The sequence below is a fragment of the Buteo buteo genome, chromosome 19 (assembly GCF_964188355.1).
Source record: "Buteo buteo chromosome 19, bButBut1.hap1.1, whole genome shotgun sequence".
In the NCBI taxonomy this organism is placed as follows: Eukaryota; Metazoa; Chordata; class Aves; order Accipitriformes; family Accipitridae; genus Buteo; species Buteo buteo.
This window is the reverse complement of record NC_134189.1, coordinates 10,070,925-10,092,891: the sequence shown is the minus strand read 5'-3', so window position 1 is coordinate 10,092,891 and position 21,967 is coordinate 10,070,925.

Below are 21,967 nucleotides of genomic sequence, written 5' to 3'. Positions count from 1 at the left end.
CCACGCGGGAAAGCGAGGGGGGGGCGCGGGGCGCATGCGCCGCCCGCCGCCCGCCGCTCTGCGCATGCGCCCACCGTAAGCGTCCCCGTGTTCCCGCAGCTACCGCGGGGCGGGGGGGGGGAGGGGGGCTGACGGCGCATGCGCTCTAAGCTCCCGCGGCCTCGCCCCGCCGGCGGCCCCGCCCCCGGTTGCCCGGGGGTTGCCATGGCACCGCGGCCTGCGCCGGGCCCCGCCGACCGTCTCGCCAAGCTCGCCGGCGGGGCCGCTGAGCCCGCCGCGGGCTGGGAGGTGAGCCCTGTGAAACTCAGCCTTTACGCTTACCTCACCCGGTGCCCGGGACCCTGCGGAGGATGTGCGTGGGGCGTTGCGTCTCTGCCCGGGAGGCTGCGGCAGGCCGCGCTGGGCTGCCGGCGGGGGAGGGCGACGGGCCGCTGGCCTCTGCCTCCAAACCGGCTGAGGGAACTAAGTGTTTAAGGATCTGTTCCCGCTGAGGGAACGAAGTGTCTAGATAGCTGTTCTGCAAAACCCGAGGCACCGAACACGCTGTGCATAATTATCATCATGCTTCCAAAACACGAGTGGGGAGACATAAAAGGAAGTATGTGGTAATTAATTAATATGTTGGCCCTCGGTGGTTGCATCTGTTTTTCTGAAACCGCATGTTTTGCGTATGGAACATGCAGCCTGTTGTGTGACTCATGCTTGTGTTGACTGCGAGCAGGCAGCCGCTCTTCCTAAGCCCCTCTGGCAAGCATCATCCTGAACACCCCTGGAGCTAGAGCTGCTCTGCTGTGGCCGTACCCAGTCTGGCACCAGTATGAAAATGTACAGATACCGGTTAAGGGCAGCAATGCTCTTATTACCGAGAAGGAGGGGGCACTCCCCCATACAGCCAAAGAAAATTTGTAAGGGGGGGGGGGTGGCGGTGGTGCCATACAGCTCGTGATTTTTCAGTGTTTTCTTTGTATTTCTGAACCACAGAAATGTTAAATATGTAGGGCTTTGCAGATTTTTGTCAGGGATTAGATGGTATTTAATTGAAATAGCTAGAATGTTAATTGCAAGGAAATAAAAATCTATAACCTTTCAAGCTGGAGTAATTGCTCATTTCACTTGCAAACTGAGAAGTTTTGAAACACGTGATTTTGTCCTTGTTCCTTTTCCTAATGTCATTAAAGAAAAAAGAAAAAAAAAAGCTGTGAAAGACAAACTGTCCAGTGCCTTTGCATTGTTTTGTAAATGCTCCCAGTACATGCATAAATATGAATTTTCAGGGCTTAATTTTCAGTCTGCAGAAACGAAACGTCAGTTTGGATTTTTTTAATAAGCTAAGTCGAATTTCTTCCTTTTTTAAGGAGACTAAATAATCCTGAGTTAATAAGTCTGGTGAAAACATATTTCACATTCTGGATACTTACTTAGGTATTTGAATATGCATTAAGGAGCCAAGTTGTGACCATATTTTTTAAAATGTTGCTGGACACTTCTGTTACCATATTTGTAGTCACTAGCCTGTGAATCCAATCTTTCAATTTTATCAACAGTTTGCCTGTGTTATCCTTACTCCTGTCTCATCACTGAAGCAGAAAAACTTTCACACTTCCCTCTTTCTCTACAAGTTCTGTTACCTAAAGTACATGGTTTAGTGGGACATTTCTCCCCTTCTACCTGATACATGCCTTTTCTAGAGGTACATTCATTGGTTAGCTTCAGGCCCAAATTCTAAATGGCTTTTGTCTGCTTAGTAACTAATACTGTATCTCTCAGGCATGCACCCAGAAATAAAAACCCATACCTGATACCATTTTCTAACTTTGGGATGCTATCATATATGCCTTAAAAGGTGCATGCACTGCCTTAGCCCTCTTTCTTTTCCTTTTACTTTTCTCGAGCTTAGTTCCAACTCCTAGAAGTCTGTTTACATGTAAGAACTTTGGTTCTTAGACATATTAATCAGAAAAAAAAAGCGAAAGAAATGCAGTGAATAAACTTTTAGCAAAGGAATTTCTTAAACAGAATTTTTTCTCTTGAAAGCACTATAAAGTTACAGGTATTTGAAAAGAAATGCAGGACTAAACATACAAAGACTGTGAGACCTGGGCTTGATTATAATCATTAAACTAGGAACTGCTTTTACATATCTCTGCTTAACTTGTCTGTCTTGTAAGCAGAGTAGAATCACCTTCCATTTGTGGAAAGGATTTCCTCTTTGTACTGTCTTTAACTGTAGTAGCCAAAACTCTAGGCTGGTTGCAGTTTCACTGTTTGGAGTATTAGTTGATCGTTGAGAGGGAGTCCTAATTGTTAACCATAGAGTTTACGCTGGCTTCTCGTATATAAGCCTTCACCTGGTGATGTTCCCCACTTCAAAATAAAATTTTAGTCTCAACAGCAGTAGATTCAACACAACATGCAAGTCATGCTCCAGAAGAGTTACAGTATAAAGAAGACCCCTAAAAGAAATGCCATTTGTATTTTGATAGAGATATAAGCCAAATGTATTACAAGCAAGAATGGACATTATCCCAATCAGCATAGCATATCTTTGTATGTTCTCTATGAATCTGTGCTTCATTTTCTGATTAAAACCTGGTTATTTCTATTCTGCATCCTCCAGAAAATTTGAGAAGAAGCACAAGGTGCATTGCCCCATGTCATTTGAATGGCTGGAGGAGACAGTGAGTGATAATGAGCTAAGGTCTAGGAAGACTGCTAGATCAACACACTGTGCCTTCTCTAGTCCAGTTATTCCTGCTGAGAAAAAATTAACCTATCTGCTTACTGGGTAAGCCCTGTTTTGAAGGCCTGCATAACTGCTAAAGTGTCCCATTGACTCATCCTAGTCTGCTGACTAGAGCTTCACTTCCGTAAGTGAATCTCATGGAATATAAACATCGTTATTTTTTGCATGTATATTCGTATATTTGCCTATATACTTTTTCATATAAATGTAGTTTTGCATTATCTGTTTCAACAAAGAAATTATAATTCATTGTTGTATTCAGTTTACAATGTTACTATTATATAATGCATATGCTTGTATAAATCATAAATGCAGAACACAAATAGTCTAGAATACAAGACAATCCAATGAATATAGCTATCCGAATTAAAAAAAAAAAGAACAACATAAAAACCCAGGAAGGAGACTTGAATACATACTGGTACCCTTGCAGGTTTTATTTAAAAACGCATGCTTGATCTCATACTTACTATATTCCCTTTGTGTAATGCCAAATAACTCTTGCACAACAGCTGTTAGTTCAGCAACAATAGCCAAGCAGTAATATAAAATATCATCATATAGAATGCATTCTATTGAGGAGAAAATAATAAAGTTAACAGCAGACTAGATAAAGTTACGGAACTGACACAAGAGATCGAGGAACAACAGGTGAAAATTGGACAATTGATTGGCTTTCTGTTTATTAGTTGGTCATATTTACACTATTTGATGCAGTTTGTCTGCCGTGGAGGTTACCAGAGAAGAAGCACTGCTATTTTCCTCTTCCTTTTTGAATCCAGCAACAGTTTTACTTCATCTTAGCCAAACAAGTTGTGGGTTTTGGCCCATGCTTCTCAAACCTTATTGTATGGGATATGACAGGCAAGTATATTCTGTCTCCCAGAGTTCTTTCTTTAGCTGTGTGAATCTTTGGTGAAATAGTTTAGTATGTGCTTGTGCTGAGATGACTGCAAATAAATTTCTTCCTAACCTTTAGAAAATCTGTGCAAATATTTGAAAAGCAGGGCCAGGTTTTGCTTTGCCTGTCTGTGATACGAAGTATCTGAAGGAAGAGAGAGTGGAAAGGAAAGGGAAATAAGGGTTATTTTTGACCTCCTGAGGTCAAGCAAAGCTTGCAGACAAGGAAACCCAGCAATTGTTGAATGTATTCATTGTGGTACTTGAAATAACAGGGGAAGCAGACAAAATCAGACATATAGCTCCAGTTCTTTGGAACCTGTTCATGAATCCCAGTGAGGCTTTTCCTTGTACACTATTTAGTAAACATGATGGAGCAGTCAGTTTAGCAATTGCTAAACAAGGGGCTGGCTCTGAGAACTGCAGCAAGGAGTGTATCAGTGTTGGCAAATACTCTCAGCAAGATCAGAAGGTAAATAATGGTTTGGAGGTTTGACCCATAAATAACCAGGCTGGGCTTATTTATTAACACAGAGTACAAATCTCCTTTTGGCTGTAGGCTTTCTCTCTTTCAGCATCATTTGTAGATGCCAGTAGGTTTTTATAGGTTTCTTTATTTCACATTTAAGTGCTCTATCTTCTCTTCTTTTATTTCCAAGAGTACAGATATAAGTCATTATTACTGTCTCCATGACTAAAACGAACTAAAATCTTTGTGCCTTCACGCAAGAGAAGATACCTTTTTTCTATAACCTTATTTCTCTTTTCAGGAGCAGTTCACAGGAAATGGAAGTTTAAGAAATTATCTCTTGATAATCTCAGTTAATTCTCTAAAATTAAAATCATAAAATTATAGAAATGCAGAATAATTTAGGTTGGAAGGAACCTCTGGAGGTCATCTGATCTATTCCCTTCTCAAAGCGGGGCTAACTTAGATGAGGTTGCTCAGGGCCTTTTCTGGTGAAGTTCTGAATATCTCAAAGTGTGATGAAGCCACAACTTTTCCTGTCAACATATTCCAATGTTTGACTGCTTTCACAAAACAAACGAACAAAAAATCCTTATATCTAATCAAAATTTCCCTGATGTAAGTTTATATTTGTTACCTCTTATCCTATACCTACCTCTTCAAGAAGAGTTTGGCTCTTCTTCTCTCTATATTCTCATGAGGTAGTTGAAGACAGCAGTAAGGTCCCTCTCCCCCCACCTTAACCTTGTCATCTCAGGGCTGAATAAGCCAATTTCTTTCAGCTTTTTGTCATATGTCGTTTGCTTAAGTCAGCTTATCATCTTGGTCGTCTTCTAACAGACTGACTCCAGTATGTCAATGTCTTTTTTACTCTGGGGAACCCGAAACTGGAAGCAGTACTTCATCTGCAGCCTCACAAGTGATGAGTAGAAAGGATCAATCACTGATTACTGATTATTCCTTTGAAGGCTGAAATTGCCTTCAAGCGAATTGTTGCAATGAAGGGTTAAACACTGGAGAGTTCATGCTGGTGTGAGTGACAACGCAGTCTCTGTTCCAAAGCAAGGGACTGTTCAGTATAGCTGAGCATCACAATCAGGAGAACTTAGCCCAAAGCTTTGCTGATGGTGCAAGAGTCTGAATAGGTTGCAGTTTGCTTTTTCACAACAGTATGGGCTTTGCCGTGCTGACAAAGGTGAAATCTTTTGCTAGTAAGCAAATGAGAGCTGGGTGCATTAGAGTCTGATACTAACAAAGAGGAAACACAAGCAACATCATTTTTCTCACAGTACTCCTTGTTAAAGCAATAAACAGCTGACTACTAAAAGTGATACCAATGTGATTTTCTAGTTAAATGAAAATAAATGGTCTTTGAACTTCCTTAGCTGCATAGGGATAATTCTAAATTATAATACTGTAGGTGAAATTCAAGGATTTTAGAAAAAGTTAGAAAACTGAAATTGCCCAGCTTTATAGGGAAGAATTGCAGATAGCGGAATTCTGCCTTTTGTAGAAATGACAGCCATTGAGAAAAAAATGACATCTATTCATGCATTTTTACCCTAATTCAGAGAGGGTGTCTGTGTGAAAGTTACAGTTTGGAAAGTGAGTGTAAATTGGTGTAACCGACATGTTGAGTGAGTGAAAGTCTGGGGAGGTTGCATAATACCAGAAGTAGAAAAAAACAAACAAAAAATGTTTAAAAGTTTCAAGATAAGCCAGAATAAAGTATTTTATACTTAAACCTTTCTTTGTTGCCATTTGCATTCCCGTCCAGATCAGTGCCTTGAGATAACAGACAGTTGTATGCAATCTTCCAGGTTTTTATTTAGAGAATAGTCATAGGTCTGCATTTAGTAGGAAACAGCTCTGCCTGAAAAACCTACAAAGATGCTGCTGAACCCTTCTGAGTTTCTTCACAGCAGAGAAAGCTGCCTCTGGAGCCTTTGCTTGTTAGATCTGCAATTTTCCACTCATGGACTGTGTAATTCAGCATGCGTTAGGGTTTCCTTACCCTTAGTAAGCTGAGAATTTCTTGAGACCCCCTTTTTTTCATGGTAGCAATATTTTGCAACCGGGAGAGACATTGACTGCTGGCTTCCAAATCTTGTTCATTTTGGAACAGTCTCATCATTTTTTTAGTGCTTTAAGCACTGTCTGAAACCCTCCGCTTTCAACACAAATCAGAAAATGAACAACTTCAGTTCAGCATCCCAAGTTACAAAATGAAAATTAGACATGAGCATTTATATCACACATAAAAAAAAAGCTGAAATATGCTGTATTTCTGCTCTTTGGATGTTTTATGGAACAATATTTATGGATCTAGCTGTAAGCAGCAGAAGCACATGCAACTGCCTGAGTATTGTACACAGATTTTACAGTGTATTTTACTGTGTGTTTATAGAAAGCTATCATTGTTCTAGGAAGTACCTAGGTTGTGATTATGAAGCGTGGAATAAATCTTCTTTAATCAAACCCACAGTTTTCAAGTTTAGAATGTCCAAATGAATCATATAGATTATATACGGGGAATTTTGTATTTGAACATTTGAAGACACTGATGAAACATGTATGTTAATATTCCATTCAGTACCATAATAAAATTGGGACCACTGGTTCCACCCTGAGATGTACCATTTCAGACCAGTATGGTCCTGGCTTTATGTAGGTTGTTCACAGATACACTGGTTGTCCTGTGAGCATCAGACGATAAACAAAAGACCTTCAATATAATATAGCAAAACTCATTCAGTTATGTATGTTTGTACTGATTTAAATACTTTAATACTTTGAAGAATATTTTATATATTCTGATGTGTTTGATAAAGCGAGTCTCTGCTTATAAATGTAAGGGCAAGGACAATAACTTCCTTATTTTCTTGGGTTTTGCATTGTTCACTAGTGATGTTTAACAAACAACAAGCAATAACAGTAACAGTTACGGTGCCACAGGGAGACACTGTTGTCCAAACCATCATTTCCTATGCCTTCATTTTCTCATCCACAATCCAATACTTTTCTACAATTGTGAAGACTCTTGAGAATCTCAGATGAAGGATGCTATATCAGTGAAAAAGTATTGTAAATATATGGTTGATGGGGTTGTTCCTGACAATCATACGCCAAGATGCAGGATAGATAAGTGTAAGGAATCAGTTATGATTGTTACGACTCATCTCTGGAGAAGAATTAAAAAAAAAAAAAGAGTTAGGATGCTTTGTTGAAAAGTAGATTTCTTCACAAAAATGGAACATATCCTGCTTTTGCAGGCTGTTTTTGTCAAAAAATAGGTGTTTGGAAATAGATGTAAGAAAGGCCTTAGCTGCACTACAGATACTTGTTACTGGTACAGCACTGAAAAAGTTTGGGTTTCTACATTAACAAGAATGTTCTTCTTTCACAACAATTTTCCATATTCTTACATCATTTATATTGCAATCATGTCTCCATTTGTGTCTTTCTTGTAAAAATATGGACAGGATACATCAACTAAAAATGCTGTGTTTGTGGTCTCTTTTCAGTGTTTTTCAGGTACCCATGTGACTTGGTGTTCAGTTTTAATTGGCAACCTTTTCCTTAGTCTGAAGGAAAAACTTGGGTTTTTAGCTTTGTCCTTTTCACTCTTGATTTATTTCTTTCTTTCCATATTTTTCTCTTTCTCTTGTCCATTTGCTATTTAATACATGGACTGTCCCTTCATATTAACAGAGGCAGAACTGTGGTAATGCTCTTACCATAATCTATTTATGTAACAGTTTGGGCTAGATTCTCCTTCTTTTGCAAAAGGGAATAGCTTCCTTGAGTGGGTGTATATCTTTTCTTGTTACATGGATTGTATGGATTCTGAAACATTTTGCTCTCAATTTGGTGAGGATCTCCAGTGCAGTACAGTCTGGAGTGGTGTTGTGTAGCAATGATGCCCCTTCCATCCTCCCCAGGTATGTTTTTGCCTTATTCTCCATGGTCTTAGCAGGTGAGTGGAGGAATAAATGACATCCTAACTTTAAACAGCTTAAAATTATATCTTTCACCTTAATAGTGCAGTTACTGAAGGCCCTGGCAAACCTGCAGGAGCCTCACGATAGTCTCAACAGGATAGCTGAGTGATGCTCAGTGTATTCTGTCAGATTGCTTATGTCCTGTATGTGTCACACTTCAGAAACATAGCTGCTAATGTTTGTGGTGATAGGTACAGTGACATAGTATGCAGCCATCATTTCTCTTAACAGACTCTAACTCTTCCATTACCCATATACACTTTACACATAAACATCTGGATTGCTCTTTCTTATCCTAGGAGATGCTTTGCTGGAGCAGCGGAGCCAGCTCAGGTGTCAGTGCCTCCCAAAGTTTCTGCATTACCTGGAAAAGACTGCATATATCGTAGCCCCTCCTGATTCTGCCACTTACAGTTTATTTGTACTTTTAATTAACCGTGCATGTGTTAATGAACACCTTTGTTTAATTTCTTAGCAGATCCATGAGAATATAAAGTTTCAACATGGAAAAGGAGACGGCGAGTCCTATGCCCAGAGTATTTCTGCAGCCATAGTTGTTTATAAAGCTTTGTGCTCTTCTACCATGAGTTTGCATAGCTGCTTGTTATCCATGCTTTGCTCCATTCAGTCAATACGCTCAGGAGCTTTGTCACTACTCTTGTGAAGATACGTACTCTGTTTCTGCCAGAGGGGATGGAGTATAGAAGCAGCGTGCCAATACAGCCTCTCTGGATAAATCGACACATACTGACCACGTACTGTGTATACCTCATTCCATATCTGTCCTCTGTTTCTGGTGCGGTCTTTGTTAAATTGCAGAATCACTAATAGCACCTTATTGAGTATTTGAAGTGTTTTCTCTTACAATTCCCATTTGAAAGGTGATTGCAGATTACATTGTGTACGTGCTAATAATAAAGCTTGTACTGTCCCATGCACAGAGCTGTGACATTTATTTCTCTCTCCATCCACCAGGTGTTACTCTCCAATTTCTAACTGCTATGTGATGTGAAATTTGAAGCTTTGCAGTGGAGGCAGAAATAAAAACAAGAGACAAACAGTGAATTTTCCTGTGTCTTTATATTTTCTTGTTCCTCTCCATGGAAACTGATGAGCGCTTGGCCCTCTCTTTTTATGGTTTTTTTTTGACAAATCTAAGGAAACTGAAGGATATGTAAGTATTTGTCTATGCATATGGTATAGACTTATTAAAACAGTGATGTCACAGATATAAAATATATAGGGACACAGGAATCAGAACAGACTTTCATGCCACATTTCAGTTTACTTCTGTAGTCCCTATTCATAGTAGTAAGAGGTAGATCACTCCTACTATAAATAAGCAAGTCAGTATGAGCCACAGTTGCAGAAACAAGCTTGCACCATTACAAGTAGCAATTAGACATTAATTTTTGTTTATCTGTTCAGATACAAATCCAGAGCAGAAGGGTTCTTAGTTTTTCCCGCTTTGTGTGAGGGCAGTCCTGACATTGAAGCAGCTGCATAGAAGATGTAGGACTTAGGTTTTAATATCTGTTATAGATGATATCAGCTGTTGTCGGAAGAAAAGGTTTATCAGAAATCAACAAGTATTGAAAGATTAGCAGATTCTCTTTTAACTAGTAATACATATTACACAAGTCTTTCCTTTTTTATTTCCTATCATATTGTGGCAAGTATGTCTAAATTTTTTGTATCTCTTTTTGCCTAATACCACTAAGGACTTACATACTTAACACAACTATCTCACAGTCCAGTAGATGGCAAGTACCTATACAGATTTTGGCTAACCTGAATAAAGTGATAGCTCTGGTAGATGTGCTGGTTTTGACAGAGCTATCAGAGACAGGTATCTCTAGGTATACATTTACAAATCTATACCAAATTAGGAATGTAGGAGATACAGTTTTAGATGTGAAGTTTTGTAAATGTTGCAGACTTTTCAATCATTTCTTCTGTTCACTCTGGGTATGGTATCTGATAAACATAGCTATTTGCAAGTGAGTAAGCAAACCAAAGCCACTGTAGCCTTTTTTTGGATAACTGAGCCTACTTCAATGTCAGTGTTGGTGGAATTACTTTAAATGCTTCCAAGAAAATGAGCTTCTAGGAAATACAGAAGTGCTGTCAGAGCACTCAGCTGCAGATCAGGCAGGATAATGAGCACACCAGGCAGTGAAGTGGTATATGGGAAAAAGAAACAATTATTTGAGGAAGTTCTCTAAAACATACTCTGTGAAGTACAAATTGGTACCTAACCTTTGAGCTTATAGCCCTATATGGGCTGCAAGGGAATATGAGCATGTATATTGGAGGGGAGAGGCATTTTGATCAGAAATAGCACTTTTGTGGACAGGAAAAGCCTGTGAGGCAAAGGAGGCCCTGGCAGCTGCAGATCAGCTCTCCCACTGAGTGGTGCAACGGGTTTCGTGACAAGAAGTGGTCGTCTGTGCACCCACTGAGCTTAACTCATCTATTTCCACTGAAGGAATAGATGTCCCTGAGGAGCTCACCAAAACAGTGACAACTGAGTGGGTGGTTCAGGGCAGGAGCTGCTGAACTATTTTGAATATTTCAGTATGATATTCTGCATGTGTTCCAAGGCTGGGACTGCATTTCTCATTCAGCCAAGAAAAATAGAGTATTATAGTGTTTTTCTACTTCATATTCTCCTCCCCACACACACCTATAATGAAAGCAATGTGGAAAAACTGCTTCAGGTGGCAACTGAAGATCCAGTAATGAAGTAAACTTTAGGTAGATTTGAACACTTGCTGAGTGAGATGTTTCCTGTGACCAACTTCTGTTTATATAGAATGTCCCGTATTTAACTGCACACCTGTTTTCTATCTAATAAAACTATTTCCTCACCATTGCCTTCATGCCAGTGCATGTGATCTGCCTTGAATATATTAGTTTCCAAGAGCGCAGTTTTGCTTTCTGGCATGAAAAGTAGCGAATATTAAAATCTTCTTATGTAAGTGTCCCTCTGGTCACTCATTCCTTTTGCTAAAGGCACTCTTGGAAAAACCTCCCGTCTCTCTGTGGCCATAAATTATATTATATCCTGCCTGACCTCTAGTGGTTATCTTCGGGAATTGAGTCTCCTCCCGCGACCGGAGGGATTTCAATTCACTTCTTAACGTTTGGCAGCCAGGAAAGAGGTGAGCACAGATTTAAGACTACCTCAGGGTTAAGAGAGTGCAGCACAAAGAGAAACTAAATGGGATTTCAGGACCAGATCTCAATTAGGGTTGTTGCGTGAAGGACGGCACGATTAGTTGCTTGTGGTGAAATACTTTAAGCTCTCTGCATGAGTTTAGGCCTATCTTCTACATATCTGTATGTTGAAATAATACCGAGCCATCTTTATAAAGTGCTTGGAGATCTATGGATAAGTTTTTCGTTAATTCAGGTAGACTTGATCTGCCAGTGGTGAAGAGGTCAGGACGCTATCCTGACCTGACATTATAAAGCAGCAATGACACCTTCTGGATCTATGGAAGGGTACGTGTACTCTCAGTGCGTTGTTCTGTACATTCATCATAAACCAGTGCCTATATACTCAAAGGTTATCTCTATTGCTTGCAAAATCAAATGAAGACATCATTGTAGTTATATATCTTACTTCTTTGCAGGTAACTATGAAGAATGGCTATATGCATGTGTGTACATGTAGATTGTGCAGATACGTGTGTCTACATATTTCTGCATGCTGAATCTGCATGCAGATTTCCATAGGCTGTAGTCCTGTTTCAGTGGGCGCAAAACCAATCTGATGTCCCCAAACCTGTTTTTCCATTGAGCATTAGTCATGTTCCTGTTCTGTGCATTTAAACATTTCATAACTGTCCGCTTACTTAACAATTGCTGTAACAAACTATGGATGAAGCATAAATAATTCATAATCACGCAGACAGACATGGAAATAACCAACAGTTACCTGAGAAATGAATGGGCATATATTCATACTGCTGTTCCAGTGACTTGTATCTCAGCAGATCGGCTCCACCAAATTCCCAGATGCTGCTGCAGTTTTCCATCCAGAATCTTTTTGGCTACATTTGCTATGCTAACAGAAAAACAATCTTGCTGTTAAATGTGCATCTAATTCTAAAAAATAATCGACCTTATATAGCTGTTCTCCTAGAAGAATGAATGTGGCTTTAGAATGTTTAATGTCAGTGCATACGCCAATTTCTCTCGGTAATGATTTTAAATGTAAGCAGTTCTGCTTCAAAATGTTGACATTACAGACTTTATTTTAGCCTGATATTAATGTTTCCTGTCTATATCACAGATACTAAAATTGGTAGGAGAAGTATTCCTGTATTTGAGAAGGGGTTTCTGCTTGAAAGACCAACCAGATGGGGTAATGATATAAAATCTCAGTGCACAAATGTCTGAACACCTGAGAGGGATATAAGGTTTCCTATGCAAGTGGCAAGAGCAAATAAGAGAAAGTGTGGGAATGTACTCTGAGTAACAGTAAACAGATTTTTTTTTTTGCTTTTCTCTGAAGTCTGTTACTCTTGTACCTAACTACTGCTTTAACAGATTGAATTTTTAATTAAATTTGCTGTTACTGCACCTTGTGTGGTCAATGACCCAGCCATGGTATTTGAAGCATTAACTTAGTAAACTGCAGTTTGGAGCTAAACTGAAAGCCCTGTGTAATATTCCACACTACCATCAGTGAGTAATTTTTCCATTTGGTTAGGGGAATTTTACTCTGTGATCATCACATAAAAATAAGAGCAGTAACTAGTATTTCAAGTCAGTATTATAGAATATAAAGAGAATACAATCTGAATTAAAACTCTCTTTAATAAGCAATATTAGTGGATTAATCATGAGATTGGAGCCAAGAAACTTCTGTAATCCATTGGCAGTGTTGGTATTATCTACTTTTATAGCCTTGGGCTAGTAATTTTAAACATATTCTGTCAAGAATTTCTGCATCAGGGAATTATGTAATTTAAGTATATAGTATCTCTGCAGAGTTTTGACCATGATAAGTAGGCTTTACCTGCTCAAGATCATTATTAATGAACGTAGATTAAGATTGCAAGGTCAAGCACTTCTAAATTAGGATGTACCAGACTGATTATTGTCCATTTTAACATTATTAACCAGTGGCTAAAACTTAGCAAAATTAAGAGGAAGTGGGATGATGGGCAGACAGCCTTAATTAAAATCACCATTCACAGCTTCTCTGAGAAAAATAATTAGATACAGGAAAAGGGTCAACGCAGTTTTAGCCTTGCTAGCGGAGATAGGTATCCAAACAGTTGGGTTTGATGGTACTATAGATTGCACTGGATTTAATCTGCACTGATGTTTTGAAATGATTGCTTATTTTACTAGTGAACTTCCAATAAAACATGTTAGTCCTGGCCCGTGATTCATGATGTATCTAAAAAGATACAGGGCAATTTATTTGGGAGTCATGTTTTTCACTGCTGTCCTTAATCGAGCGATCCCAACTGAAACAAACAGAAAGAGTTAATTTATAGATGTCAGCACAGCGCCTGTAATGGAATGCCGATGGAAAGTTTGTGCTGGTAACCTGCCAGCAAACTGCCTGTACCTTCTTCGAATAGGTAGAGTCAGTATTGCCTTCCCATCAGAGTGCATGGAGGCAGCAGTTAGCTCATGGTCCCATCCTTAATGCAATGTTAAAGCGTTAATTTTGGAGGAGCTGTCACTGGGAGGAATGCTTGGAGATATTCTGGGGGAGTGGAATAGTGGGTTTGTACCTTTTTCAATGAGATGATCTTAGCCCGAGTTCAGCTGGAAGCTGTTCTGCACGGGAGCGGGGAGGTGAGGGAAGACGGGGATGGTGCAGGGTCTTGTCTGGACCTCAATAAGAAAGCCCCAACAACAAATGGCTTAATAAGAGAAATGCTTTAATAAAACAGAATAATAAGAAGAATATAGATAGTGAGTAAATCTTATGTCCCATCAGATGCTGGGCACACTACATTCGCGGAGCATCACGTGGAGCCTGGGTAGATTTTCCCACCTCGCACTGCACGGAGCAGAGCAGATCCCGTCTGTGGAGAGAAGCTCTGCCTTTTGGTCACTTGAGCTAATGTGTAATTTCCTTACAAGAAGACAACTCTGTTCCTACAGGATGCTCTCATGAGAACTTCTTGCTGCACTTTTAGGTAAAGGCAAGGCCAGGCGGGTGGTGCCAGGACCACGTGAGATCTGCCTGCAGGCTCCTTGGCTGCAACGACCTGGCTGAGGTTATCCTGTGGCCAAGGTTATCCAGCACAAGACAGACCTGAGGGCCACGCGGGATGTGGAGCACAGCACAGCACAGCACAGGCTTGTGCCTACACAGGTTAGCTGACAGATGAATCACTGACTCCTAAACAGGCAGCGGTTTCTTGGTCAAGTTTGCTACGGAAGCGAAAAAAAGTAGGTTGCACCTCGCGGTGCCATACCTTCTTTTCTAACTTGCATTCCTCTGCAGGCACCACAGACAAATTAACATGGCTTTGTGCAGAGTTTTTGCTAGCACACAGACTGAGTAACTAGCCCCAAAGGATTCTCATTTCCTTCCCTGTTTTTCTCCTGGCATTCCAGTAAGCAAATTTTCATTTACTTCACATATAAATGCACATTTTCTCCTGTTGCCTGGCTTTGCTTTATTAGTATTTTCTATGTAAACTGTGTCTAAAACATGTTTTCCTGACTGAGCCTTTCAGATGCAGGAGACAGTGCTGGGATCCATAGAAATGATGCACTTGCATTAAGTCCTTTAGATCTGCCAAGCTATAGGATTTTTCATGCTGTTTTGTATACAGTTTAATATTTGTTATTTCCAGATCAGAAGCTAGGATTTCACTCCATGCGTTACAAATAAACTGTAACAAAACTTCAAGCATAAGCTTTTGAATGGATAGGACATTTAAAAGTTTCTCTCTAATATACTCACGTCCAAGGAGTTGATTGTCCTGAAAAATTAAGTGAAAAAGTGACATATGACATTTTAAAAAGTCTATTAAAATAATGCTAGGTTATCAAATAAACTGTGTGCAAATTTGACAGTTGAACATCCCCAAGATGTTCGGGGATGCAACATTCCTCCTTTAGTTTCCACAATTTCAAAGTGACATTTCAATTCTTACTATAGGAATGGAAGGAGATCAAATAGCCAGCAGTGACAAGGTACATTATGAAATCCACAATAATGGGCAAATTTTTGTTAAAAGGCAGACTTCTGCTCTCTAGAAAAATACATATTTGCTGTCAGGTTCAGAAAGAGGACTGTTGTGCGGGAAGGGACCAGATTCGCTAAAACTAGCTGGGGAAAATGAAAATAAGACCTCGTGTTGTCACTGTCACTTTTGTGGACTGCAAAGAATTGAGGTGCAGGGTGGGTATGAAGGGTTATCAACACCACCGTTCGTTTTGTCCCCAGAGCAGGAGCGACGAGTACATCTACGTATCTGTCAAGTCTCAGCCGCTCAGCCTGAGCTTCGTTCGTCTGGCTCGTCCTTCGCTCCTCCCCACAGCAAGGGCTTGTGTCTCTCATACTGACAAGGCTTTGACATACCAACCCGATACCCCTACCAAGGGCAACTGTGAAGGAGAAGCCTCTGAGGTCATGGGCTGAGGTCAGAAAACGGAGAAGAAACAGACGCCGTGTTGCTGCCCAGGAGCCGGTGACCGGTCGGAGGTGGCGTGTAACACCGTCCCACTGAGTGGCACAATCGCAGCCCAGAGCTGGGGCTTTTCCCAGCCGCATGACCTGAAGCACCAGAAATGCCTCTCGCCTGGTGGGAAGAGGCAGCACTCTCTTTTCTGCCTCAGAAAAAGAAATCTGAGAGGTCTGCGTGTGCTCAGCAGCAGAATGGCTGAAGGCATTTACTGAACCGGGCTTCTAGCATGAACTTGCTTAACAAAAGCATTTGTTTGTGCTTCCAAACTGGGATCTCATTTTGGATGTCCTCAGAATCTGAAAGGATTCACATCTCGCTCCTGGACTGTGGTTGGAACCGTCTCTAGTCTCTATAGATCCTTAATCTGTGGGGATTTTTTCCCCGAGGGTTATAGCTATGTGACAGGATAGCTGTTAAAGTTCAAGATAGAAAATGAAGCTCAGTTTATAAATAAGAAGAGCTGTGAAAAGGTTATAAAATATATAATGCTATTTTGTGAATAAATTTCTCCTTTAATACAATGTTTTATATACTGACTAGCTTCCTTTGATCTATATTTATTATCTGCCACTTGCCTTGAAATGAGAAATGTAACTACTTTGATAAATGAATTTGAAAGGTTATCTAGTTTCATGGTAGCTTCTCTAAGTTACCATTACATGCTTTGCTGAAATGGTATTTGGTAACTTTATGAAGGAATAGTTCAGTGCTCTGGGGTAGCGATAGCTCTCTCTTTTTCGCTGTATGGAGATACGTGAGAGGACATCTGAGAGGCAGGAACTGTTTCACTTTCCTCTATGCAGATAGTCATTAAAATAGTCCGGTACTCTCTTCACTGGCATGTGGAGGTCACTGATTTTAAAACCCTTCTTCAGACCTTTAAAAACCACCCTAATTAATTTTTTTCTTAAATTTGAAATGATCCATGACATTTAGTTTTATCTTGAGCTGAACTTCTCAAACAAAAGATAAACTTACATGCTTGCTGAGTTGCTTATTACACGATATACTTCAGGGGTTTTAAAAATAGTAATCCTTTTTACTTAGAAAAGAAATGTTCCTTTATACTGGATCATTAGCTCAGCAACAGAATTTGTTGCATCTGATATTACGGAACGATTCAGTGAGGGTTTTTCAGTCTCCATATTTATACTTGTTAGGGAACCAGCTACCACAGAGGACTCACACCAGAGATGACGAGGACTTGCAGGGCCAGTGCTGAGCTGAGGAAGGGCAAGCCAGCTGAAGGACAGTCTCTCCATGGGATTCTTCCTCACTGAACCTAGTAAGGGCTGTCCCGTTGTCTCCAGCAGCCACAGACTCATGCTCTACGACCAGAACCGAAGGCCCATATATCAATGGTAGTCTTGCACGCAACTTGGGATGAAACAGCCTGAGAAGATTCCATATGCAGGATATGACCCTAGTTACGTCGTGATATATCCAGAGACTTGCACCTGTCTATTTAGTTATAAGAGAGCACTCTTGCTCCCTAAGGGCTGTTACTCCTTCAGCCTACTCCCCGTCAGGAGATAGAGAGCTGGGAAAAGTAAGATACTTATCCGGGCAAACAGTCCAAAAAAGCAATGCTTTCAAGTTTTCAGGTACTTTCTGTACTTTTGTTTCAGCCCAAGACACACTGTGTTCTTGCTACCTGGTAAGAAAGGGCTGTCCTGTTTTTCACTATTGCAAATGACATTCTGTAATGTTGACCCAATATTTATCTTATGCAGATAATTAACATTTATATATATATTGCAATTTTTGTCAGCAGAATTTATTCTTCACTGGTTTTTGGATCTCTTTTTCTTCCTCCCTTTTCACGAACAGCTTTTGTACAATCACTGGCTAAAACACCTATCTCTATTAATCACAGTTAGATGTGCAGGTTTATAGTGCATCAGCTGTACACTGTTTTATGGTACCTGCTTTATGTTTGAATCATCCATCTCAAGACAAAGGACTGAAGCAGAACAAAATAAAAATATAAGTACCATTCTAATCACTCTGAACTTAAAATAATCCCTTTTCAAAAATGCTGAAGGAGATTGGCAAGGATATGGCAATGAAATATAAGTTCATTATTCATCATAATAGAGTGAGCTAGGAGGGGAAAAGAACTGCCTTGTGTGGGTGTATTCATATATAACAGGCAGGAGAGGAAGCCAGACTTCTTAAACTGAAAACAATAAGCCATTTTTTTCTGAAAGGGTCAAGCAGAGAAGAAGGTTCACATTTTGGACCAAAGTTTTTCAAGTAAATGTATTGTAGGCATTTCCTATAAATTTTTTACTGCTTCTCTACATTTTCTTTCCAGTAGTAAGGTTAGTCTCTCTAGTCTTTTGTTTTGCTTGCCTACAATATTTTTTTGAAGGCTACTTCTCATCCATCTCCTTATGCACTGCCAAATATTTATATGCGAGGAGAAAGGACTGCACTCTGGTGGGCTGCTCGGTTATTGCAGCTTGAAGGGCTGCAATAACGGGGCCTTTGCCAGACCTTGGCTGTGCTTAGATTAACTGACAAAAATAGTTGCCTTTGGAATGTTAAATTCAGATTAGCTAGAAAACATGTCAGTGTGCCAGTTCAGGAGGGGAAATAAGCGTGACCTTCACCATACATTCTTTCTTCTGTTATTTTAAGATCTTTCTTCAGCCTTGCTTAACTACAGGCGAGGAAGTTGAAATCTGCTGAATCAGGGTCTGTATGCGAAAGGTAAAGTTATAATATGAATATGGAGGAAGGTAATTTAAAAACAGGAGGAAAAGGTAACAAAACCCTTTTGTTACTGTTATATTGCTAACTGCCATACAAAGCCCTTTTTGCCAAGAACAGTGAATGTGATGCAGCTCCCAAAGAGCAAATCTGATGACAAGGAGTTGCAGGTTTCCATTGTATTTGCCTGAAAGAGTAGCAATTTAGACCCAAGTGAATAATTCACAGCAAACAATTTATCTGATGAATTTGGCATTTTTCTTAGATCATGAAATATCCATGAGCAAATTGTAGCTTCCTTACATGTACCCGTTTTTTCAGTTTGATGAGTGCATTTTTGAATTTTTCTCTTTCAAGCTTGTGATTGACAGAATTGCTTTAAATACAGACTGTATCGTAATTCATCATGTAAAAGTCAGGCATTTTTGTGTTTTCTGACTCTTTGGGATGCTCTTTTGCCTCCATTGTCTCATTCTAAATGTGATGGGGACACTCGGCGGGCCTAGAGCTTCAGGATTTCTCCCCCCAAATTCCTTCTTCATGCCCTCCCTTTTTAAACTAAATAGACTAAATGTGATTATTGGTGTATGTATATGAAGAAAACATGAAAAAACATGAAGAGAAATTATGTAGGTAGGAAAATTACCAGAGGGATGAGTGAGACAATTGTCGAGAGAAGGCTGATTTGAATTTCTGGGTATCCTATCCCCCTGCCTGATGGGTTGTATTTAATTGTCCTGCTTTGAAGACATCTTTTCTGTCTGTCAGTCTCTTTTTTAACTGGCTTGCTAAAGTCCTTCTGTAGCACAAAACCAAGAAGAGGCACAAACATTACTGAAGTGAATTTCATTAAAATTATGAATGAACATCAGTGGATATTTTTCTTTCATTCATTTGTTCAGTTCCTGTGGTAACATAAAAGAGCTGCATATGTGTGACAGCTGAGGAAGACATGGAAAGATGCTCACTTATTAAAAGCTTTTTCTGTAAAAAGATATTCCATCGTAGCACTAGCAAGCTCCTGTTATAGTTTTCTGTGTCAGCTAATCCTTGGAGATAGAATGATGAAGCTTTTCTACAAAAGGAAGAAACCACCAGCTAGGGAAACAAGAAAAGGAGCAGAAGAAAAAGAAAGCAAGACAATTATTATGCCAGATGCTAACTTGCAGCTGACTGATTACATAGAGTCATTCTAATGCAATGTATTAACTTGTCCAGCTCGGTATGTGCCTGCCTAATATGACAGTATTACTGTTAACAGGAAAGAGGTCCTGGGCTTGAGGGTTCAAGTAAGGATTCAGAAATCTAGGGCTTAGTCCCTAGTTCTGGCTGAGACACCTGTGCTATTTTAGACAAGTCTTTTATCATCCCATATTTGTCTTCTGTGTGTATAAAATGGGTGTCGATCCCTTTTTCTTACCCGCTGTCATACCTATATTGTCTGCAGTCCTCACGGGTAGAAACTATTTCTAGCACAAGCTGGTCCTTTTACCAATCAGAGTTGTGGGTAAAGTTAATTACTTAGCAGCACACATCAGGCCTTCTATGCAAAGCCTGGCTGTCAGCAGTGCCAGCTGAAAAGCCCCCTTAGCCACCTTCAGTTCAGGAAGGGCACAACCTTCCCCACCTTACTGCCTCTGCCTTCTCATCATCACCTGGTTCTGCAGGGGACCAGGTTTATCCCCGACCCTCAGGCCAGATCCAGCCTTCACTCCCCAGTGCACACCGTGAGTTTCCTGGCAAGCAGAGAGCCTGGCACTCCTTGTCCGTCTGGGGCAATAGCTGTAACTCATACAGCGACTAAGCGCTCTCCTAAAAGCCATAGAATTTTTACTTAGAATAAAATGTTTTCAAGGAAAGTGCATCACAAAACCAGTCAACCCAAAATGTGTATATACTTGCTCTTTTTTCCTAAGTCCTAACTTTTCTTGGATCCAAGAAGGCTGAATATCCTTAGGCTCCCTCCACAGACTCTGCCTGTCAGCCTGGTGGCAATTCCGATAATTGACCTTCCTTCCCTTCTTCAGAAGTGCTTTAAATGAAGTTACGGTTCTTTTGATCTGCAGCCTGCCGACTTTGTTAGGAGAGTGATTGCTATCTGCTGGAGCTGGGATGCTTGAAGCTAACAGCCTGCCTGCCACGTTCTCACTGGAGAGTGCGCTGTGTGTCTCCTGTCTGCTCTAGATACGTTGTGTAGCTTTTCTGCACGCACTCCCCAAACCCCAAATCAGTTTTTAATCAGTAAGCTCCTGTAAGGCACAGTAATACCTCACTATAAGTATACAGTGACTAACCATCTGGGCAATATTCCTGCTGTAACCCGCAATATTTATGCTATGACTGCATATGTGTAGTCCTATATTATTACCCAGAAGTTCCATATATATGAGGCTATAAGGACCTGAGAAATGTCCTACTAACTCAGTCTAATGGTCTATAAAGCCCAGTGTTGTGTTTCAGACAGTGGCACTAGGAGATGTTGTTTGGAGAGTGTATGTCAGTCTTGATGCTTTCTTCAGTATGTTTCCCTCTACGCTTCACCCATCCAGAATTACAGTACTAAGGTTGTTAGAGGTATCTGCTTAGAGACCTGGTGTCCATGACTTTGTCTCACCATTTTTTAACCTGCTGATACACTATCTACATCCACAATTTGCTTTGATGATAAATTCCAGATGTTCATTATACTCTGTATTAAGAATTACTTTCTTTTATCCATTTTAAATTGATTTCTGAATAGTTTTTTGGGGTATCGTCTAGCTCCTGTATTGTAGTATGGTGAATAACATTTCTTCATTCACTTTATCCACTGCTTTAATTGTTTTGTAAATCTTTATCTCACCTTCCATCATACTTTTCTTCTCTGAGTTGAAGACTTCCAGTCTTTTCAGTGTCTTCTCATAAAGTAGCTGCTCCATCACCATAATCATCTTAGCTTCCCTCCTCTCTACCTTCTCTAACTCTACTACATACTTCTTGAGTTGCAGGGACCAGAACCTTACACAGGACTCAAGATGTGGGCAAACAAAGGTTTTAAACAGCAATAAAATAATGCCCTTTGTCTTGTTCTCAGTACCTTTCCAAATGATGTCAAACATTTTTTGGATTTGCTGGCAGCTGTTCCATATTGAATTGATGGTCTCAGCTGTTTCTGGGATCTTTTAGGTGAACTATGTCTGGCAGTTCTGAGTTTGGTATCTTGTAAACATGCTTCAGGTCACTCTTTTCCTAGGTTCATTGCCTTACGTTTGTTGCAAAATATGTATCTACTCTCCTGTGAATTATTTTTCTACATAGTCACTCTATTTTGTGAAGTTCTTTAAGAGTTCTGCACTATTGATGTGTCATTTGACCACTTGCGCATCTTTCAAAACAACATGCAGCATTCCATCAGAAAGAAGTGTGTTCCCAGGTTCCATATGAAACCCACATTTTCTTACTGGCTGTAGAAATGCAAGAGCAGATG